This window comes from Triticum urartu, chromosome 4A (genome assembly GCF_056163025.1).
Source record: "Triticum urartu cultivar PI428250 chromosome 4A, HENAU_Tu73, whole genome shotgun sequence".
In the NCBI taxonomy this organism is placed as follows: Eukaryota; Viridiplantae; Streptophyta; class Magnoliopsida; order Poales; family Poaceae; genus Triticum; species Triticum urartu.
The window spans coordinates 33,644,793-33,651,808 of NC_141876.1; the positions used below are offsets into that span (position 1 = coordinate 33,644,793).

The 7,016-nt window shown below is 53.3% G+C and overlaps 1 long non-coding RNA gene and 1 pseudogene across 1 annotated transcript; one reads left to right on the forward strand and one right to left on the reverse strand.

Moving 5' to 3' along the window:
• The first annotated feature begins 2,698 nt into the window (after window positions 1-2,698).
• LOC147974619 (uncharacterized) lies at window positions 2,699-3,417 on the forward strand (annotated as a pseudogene).
• A 740-nt stretch (window positions 3,418-4,157) lies between these two features.
• On the reverse strand, window positions 4,158-6,698 carry LOC125550449 (uncharacterized). Its single transcript, XR_007301643.2, has 2 exons — window positions 4,645-6,698; window positions 4,158-4,567 (listed from the first exon to the last, which is right to left on the reverse strand). It is a non-coding gene; the product is annotated as an uncharacterized LOC125550449 (long non-coding RNA).
• Window positions 6,699-7,016: the final 318 nt, after the last annotated feature.

Genomic DNA, 7,016 nt, shown 5'->3' on the forward strand with positions numbered 1-7,016 from the left:
ATTGTGTGAAGACTGTTGTTGTTTGGCTTCATACTATCATCTATCCTGATCCATACTACCTAGCTGTTGATAGTCCTCGTGCTTTCACTTCATTGCTTACTTGACTATGGCTTGTCTAGTGTAGTCTACCTTCCGCTGCATATCAATAGGTTCTTTTCTACCGTTTGTCTTCAAAGCCCCCGTGTTTTGAAGACTTTCATAAAAATCGCCTATTCACCCCCCCCCTCTCTAGTCGATAACTAGCACTTTCAGGATGACATCTATCCCAGCGGTTAGCCAACACGTGTTTCCTCCGGCCAATGAGAATTTTACACGTGGAAAATCCTCATTGGTCCGGGCTGTTAGCGGGTTATCGAATCCAAAATGGACCCGATAGCTTAACGGCATTCCGTTATGGTGGATGCCACGTGTCGGTCACCCTTGATGAAAGCACTTCCATGATGCGCGATTTATCGTCATGGAAGTGGACACTTCCGTGATGATAATTTTGGTAATGTCAGGGTACACTTCTACGACAGCACAAGTATGACTATCTTGATTCTGTCATAAAATTGTTATGGATGTACATGCATGACAGAAAACGTGACCTACTCTGACAAACACGTATCATCACGGAAGTGTCTTTTTTTTGTAGTGCTAGGAGGAGGACTCCTCCCCCTCCTTGGTGCCCCCAAGGCCGGCCGGCCTCCCCCCTTGCTCCTTTATATACGGGGGCAGGGGGCACCCTAGAACACACAAGTTGATTGTTTCCAGCCGTGTGCGGTGCCCCCTCCATCATAGTCCACCTCGGTCATATCGTCGTAGTGCTTAGGCGAAGCCTTGCGCCGGTAGCTTAATCATCACCGTCATCACGCCGTCGTGCTGACGAAGCTCTCCCTCGACACTCTGCTGGATCGTGAGTTCGTGGGACGTAACCGAGCTGAACATGTGCAGATCGCGGAGGTGCCATACGTTCGGTACTAGGATCGATCGATCGTGAAGACGTACGACTACATCAACCGTGTTGTCATAACGCTTCCGCTTTCGGTCTATGAGGGTACGTGGACAATACTCTCCCCTCTCGTTGCTATGCATCACCATGATCTTGCGTGTGCGTAGGATTTTTTTTGAAATTACTGCATTCCCCAACAGCTATCATATGGTGATCTCCGTGTCGCGCAAGCGTGAGGGATCCCCGTTGTAGGGTTTGCAATATGTTCATGATTTTCTTATGGTGGGTGGCGTGAGTGACAGAAGCACAGACCCGAGTAAGTAGGTTGTTTGCGTATGGGAATAAAGAGGACTTGATACTTTAATGCTACGGTTGGGTTCTATCTTAATGATCTTTAGTAGTTGCGGATGTTTGCTAGAGTTCCAATCATAAGTGCATATGATCCAAGAGAAAGTATGTTAGCTTATGCCTCTCCTTCATATAAAATTGCAATACTCATTACCAGTCTAGTTATCGATTACCTAGGGACAAATAACTTTCTTGTGACAAAAAGCTCTCTACTAAAACTAACTTAGTTGTTTCTTTATCTAAACAACCCCTAGATTTTATTTACGTGCTCTTTATTATCTTGCAAACCTAGCCTTCAACACCTACAAAGTACTTCTAGTTTCATACCTGCGAACGTAAAGCATGCGTAGAGTTGTATCAGTGGTCGATAGAACTTGAGGGAATATTTGTTCTACCTTTAGCTCCTCGTTGGGTTCGACACTCTTACTTATCGAAAGAGGCTACAATTGATCCCCCTATACCTGTGGGTTATCACTGTACAACTAGTGCCACTGCGCCTGGTGCACCAGAATATGCAAGCGCTGCTTGGTGGGGCGGGCAGGCGTTGACGGCGGCAGCGGAGGAAGCGCGTGGGAGGAGGAAACGTCGGGTGTGAACTTCCCCTTGCTCTTGCCAGAGCCGCTCAAGAAACCCATGTCTAGGGTTTGGTTGTCACCAGCGAGGGAGCACGCGTGGGGCTAGATGTGGACCTATAGTGGAAGCGGATGAGCCCCATCCCCCCGTGCACGCGTGGATTAAAAAAGGACGGCCTCCCGATGCTTCCACTGGCTGACGCATGGGCCCGTGGTAGGTGACCGTTGTAAATATGACCGCATTCGATGGTTGACCGACCAACATGTGGGGTCGTGGCGGACACCGAGGGGACACGCGGCGCGTCCGCTTCATGTCCGCGTCGACGCATTTCAGGCCCGCGGACACACAGCGGGCGTGTTTTGGGTTTGGATCGACGCGTTGGACCGACATTTTTGTCTGCTTCGACCTAAACGGATATGGACGAACGAAATGGGTCGCGCGGTTGGAGTTGCTCTGAGAGCATCTCCAATAGACGGTCCATACGTAAAAATAACCAACTTTTAAAGCTCCGAGAGCAAAAGGTGCTGCTCCAACAGACGGTCTATATATGTAAAAAAGAATTGGATCACCGCCTTCCGGAGATGTAAAAACTTCATGATGCAAATTTACATCAGAGATACAACTGATATAAGCCGTAGCCGCCCGCCAAATGACCAACCGCCAGTTCATTCCCCTTCCGCCTCGCGCCCGCCCGCCCGCGACCCCCGCCCGCCCGCGACCCGCCCTAACGCCGCCCCGCCGTAGATCCAACCCCCGCCGTAGATTCCATCCCGCCTGGGCCGCCGCCTGCCGCCGCGCCGCCCCATCGCCTCCGCCTCCGCCCCGTCCTGACCCTGTCCGCCTCCTCTCCGGCAGCCCCCACCTTCGGTCCATCCTCCGCCCGGCCCCGCTCCATCCGCCGCCCCGCTCTGTCCGTCTCCGCCCCGCACCGCACACCCCCGCCCTGCTCGGCCGCCGCCCACTCCCCGATGGCGCCGAAGAAGACGCTGAAGGGCAAGTCCGGTTTCTTCGGCGTGAGGGCGAAGCCCTCCGGGAACTTCGGAGTGGAGTTCTCCGACGCCGGGCGGCGTTGGTGGCTCGGCACGTGTCCCGCCGCCGATGAGGCCGCGCGTGCCTACGACATGGCGGTGTGGTGTGCCGAACGGCCGAAGACGGACCTCAACTTCCCGGAGGTCGAGACCTAGGCGGTGGTGGATTGGCTCGTGCCGTAGGGCATCCGGATGGAGGAGATGTCGGCGAAGAAGACGTATAAGAGACCGGCGGTTGTCGTCGCTCCTGGCGAGAGCGACGAGGCGGCGATGTCTCGGTTTGCGCAAGAGCATCCGCAGTATGTCCAGGCCGAGTTGGAGCACTACTGGAAGCTCGAGGCAAAAAAGAAGGGGGTGAGGAAGGAGGACGAGGCCGGCCCTCAACTGTGATCCCTATCGAGTCGTCGGATGAGGACTGGGGTGACTCCGAGGAGGAGGACGAGGGGTGTGATTGCCCGACCAAGGACGAGTTCTGGGAGGAGTTCCGCAGCTCCGACGACGAGGAGTAGTTTCATCTAGTAGTTCGAATAAGTAGTAGTTGAATTTATGTATGAAACTATGTTGAAATTCATGTTTGAACTATGTTGAGATGAAGTTATAGTTGGTCGTTTTAATCTTTGTTTTGGACCATCGGTTGGAGTTGCTTTTTTATTTACATATCCGTTTTGGACCATCTGTTGGAGTTGAGCCTTTTTCAAACATGTAAAAAGCATTTTTGGTGCTTCAAATTTGGACTATCATTGATTTGGAGCATCAAAATATACATCATCTATTGGAGATGCTCAAAGTAAAAGTCCTTTTGTTTCCTGATAATTGAACCCGCAATCCCTTTTTAAGTACATATCACGTTTTTGCATAAACCCCCTGTCATTCCATATATTCAACCCGCGATGCTTCTTCCCTTCCATATTTTGTACCTTATCTGCACCCTTCCCGGCGCGGCGGTGGACGAGAAGGTGGGGGGCGGCGCCGCACTCCATCCCATCTAGGCGCCATCGTTCGCCCGCGACGGCGCCGACGGCTACCGTGGCTCGGAGATGGTGGACACTCGGCGGCCCACGCTGAAGGCGGACATCTACTCCTTGGGCGTGCTCCTGCTGGAGCTCCTCACAGGCAAGTGGTTGACGCACACGTCCTTGCAGGAGGGCGACGGCGGCACACTAGACCTGCTGCTGCGGTTGGTGTAGTCGGTGGTGCACGAGGAGTGGACGGCCGATGTGTTTGGCTTGGAACTGTTGCCGATATAGAATAATAGAACAACAATGGAGATACAGAGCAAGCACACAGCACCACAACAGCCTCCAATAGGATACAGAAAGCACATGAGCACCATGCGCATTGCCGCTTGGGCCTCAGACCAACCTCGATCCTCCGCGTCGTGGCCTAATAATCCGGTAAAATTAATAGTCCCGCATCGTTTTCTGATGCATATGGTGTGGCCTGCAAGGGAGAGCGTCCACAATTAATGGGAGAGGAGACCTGCCAATCTGGTCGACGCCATGAGGCTCGAAGAGGCGGTCGAGGCCAGTGCGGGAGATGCGAGGGAGATTACAAGAGGCGGTCGAGGCCAGTGCGGGAGATGCTCCTGCTCGACTGTCCGCCAACACCAAGCGAAGACCAAGTCTGGGGAGGCTGCAAGGGGAGCACTGAAGGACAAGCCGCGCCGCTGCGAGGGAACTGCTGCTTCCTGTTCGAGAGAGAGGGTGAGGAGAGGGAGGAGACCAAGGGTAGAAGGAGAGGGAGAACCGCGGAGGAGCGGCTCACCGGCAGTGGTCTTGTTGTTGCAGATCGCCGGCGGGCGGCAGGGGTGACTGGCTCGACTCGGGTTCGAGCTCCTGCGAGAGCGCTCGCGTGAAGGCTGTTGGCGAGGGGCGCCTGGGAGGCTGACTGCTTCGTGGACGAGGGCGCGCGAGGAGGAGTTCGGCCATGGAGGTGCTCGGGCGCGTGGGATCTGGGAGGCTTGGACTGCGTTGTATGTGCAATGGTAAGTAAACTGAAAACGAGATGGAGATACACGCGTCGCTGAGCAGTGCTCGGCATGTCACACGAAGCCACTAGACTTCACACGCGTCGACCGCAAATAACAAGGAGGGAGGATTATAAATCGGATCCGGTGCACTCCACAACAAGGAGGGAGGGGACATACTGGCCAAACCAGAGCAGAATCGACAGATTAACTCGCTGGCACCGGATTTACATTGGGCAGTGATCTGCGCCGGTGCGCCGGCCCAACTGTTGGGCCGGTCGTATCTGGAACGTCAATTTGTCTTTTGCCCACTGTCAGATCAGCCTTTGAATCATTTTTTTTTCTCAACAGAAAATCGTGTCCAATCCAAAACAGCTATTCGTGCTGGACACCCCGCCATGGACTTTTCGAGGGCTGACCCTGAAGCATCACCAGCTCGCCGTCCTCGCCCCCGGTCGCCGGTCGCCGTCCACGTCGCCGATGGTCGCCGTGCTCGCCCCCGGTCGCTGGTCGCCGTCCTCGTCGTCGCTGGTCGCCGTCCTCGTTGCTGGTTCCTGTCCTTGTCGCCGGTCGTCGTCCTCGTCGCCGGCCGCCCCGCTGCACCTCCCGTGAAGAGGACGCCGCTTCTCGCTCGTCTCGTCGTCGACGTGCTCGCAACCCCGCCGTCGCCGTTGAAGCTGCATCTCGTGGGTGTTTTGCGGCCCTCGTCGCCATTGGTTGCAACATGGCGTTGCTTCATGGTCACACCCCGCCGTCTTGGTAGCAGCCTCGCCATCAACCTGTCGCAGCCTCGCCATCATAGCCATTGCTGGCTCTAGGTTGAAGCTTTTTTCATAGTCCGTTGAAGCTTTTTTTGTAGCTGCTTCCAGCTTTTCCATGGGGTTGAAGCTTTTCCGTCATGCCTGTTGAAGCTTTTTTCCTTCATTGGTTGGAACTTCTACTAGGCCGGTTGAAGCTTTTTTCCATGTCCGTTTCCATGTTCGGCTGTACCAATACCTCACTCGATTACTCAACGTAGCAAAAAAGTCTGCGGGTTGTAGCAAATAGGTGTGACGGTTCCAGCAAAAAAGAAGCCCGCCAGTGTCGTCCACTTGATTATAGCGTTGATGGCTAATTTCTATGGTTCCAGCAAAACTTGATGCCGGATGTAGCAATTTGTGTCACTGGATGCAGCTCCGGCGACCTGTTCCCCGCACATAATCTCATCGACTTGTATCATCTTTTTGCCGCCAATTCCAGCACACCAGATAGCCGGTTCCAGCACGGGCGCACACTGGTTGTAGCACTGCGATATCGAGGTCGTAGTAGTGCACGACGCCAATCGCAACACCGCTCGCCATGGTTGTAGCACACTCCACGACGGCGACGACGCCCTGGTTGTAGCAATATCGAGGGGCTCGCCGGCTAAGACAGATAGGAAATTGCTGGCGAGCGTGGCCATGAAATCGACGACCAACGACGTGTCCTTGTAACAGCCTCATGTGGTTTTATTGCAGGGGGAGGAAGGCAGAAGAAGAAGCTCGCAGGAGAAGGCTCATGGTGGTGCGCAAGGTAGAAGAAAGAGAAGAGATAGCGACGTTTCTGGAGATACGATTTTTATGGCCACAAAACGGTTGGTGCAAAAAAGATAAAAATTAGCGCGTGGGACAGGGCACGTGGCTATGTGGGATAGGTGCGTGGGCGAGCAGAGCCGGGGCGACCGGCGCAAGCTTCAGCCGGTCGTCCGGCCATAATCGTTTTCCATTTACATTTTGATGTGCATGCAGTAATAATTGGCAGCGCCCTTAGATTAACATGCACTAGCATATACAACTCTCAAAAAACTGAATACGTATCAATTTTTTCTACCGTTGCAACCACGGGCCTGTTTATTACCATTGCAGTTTGATCAATTCTCAAAAATACTACCTTCGCCTGGGAATAAAAGGCTGTGAGAGAATTCTCTGGAACCAACGCACGGTGCATCTTTTGGCATAATTTTTATCCCGTTACAACGCACGAACCATTTTTCTATAATAATGAAGGGGCTATTGTTTTTTGCGGTATGTCACGAAAATTGCCCCCAAAATTATAAAATATTACCCCCAATGCCACCTATAAGTGATACTAGCAAAACAGTCCGTGTGTTGCAACGGGAGAAATAAAAAATATCATAATCTTCAATTGCCAT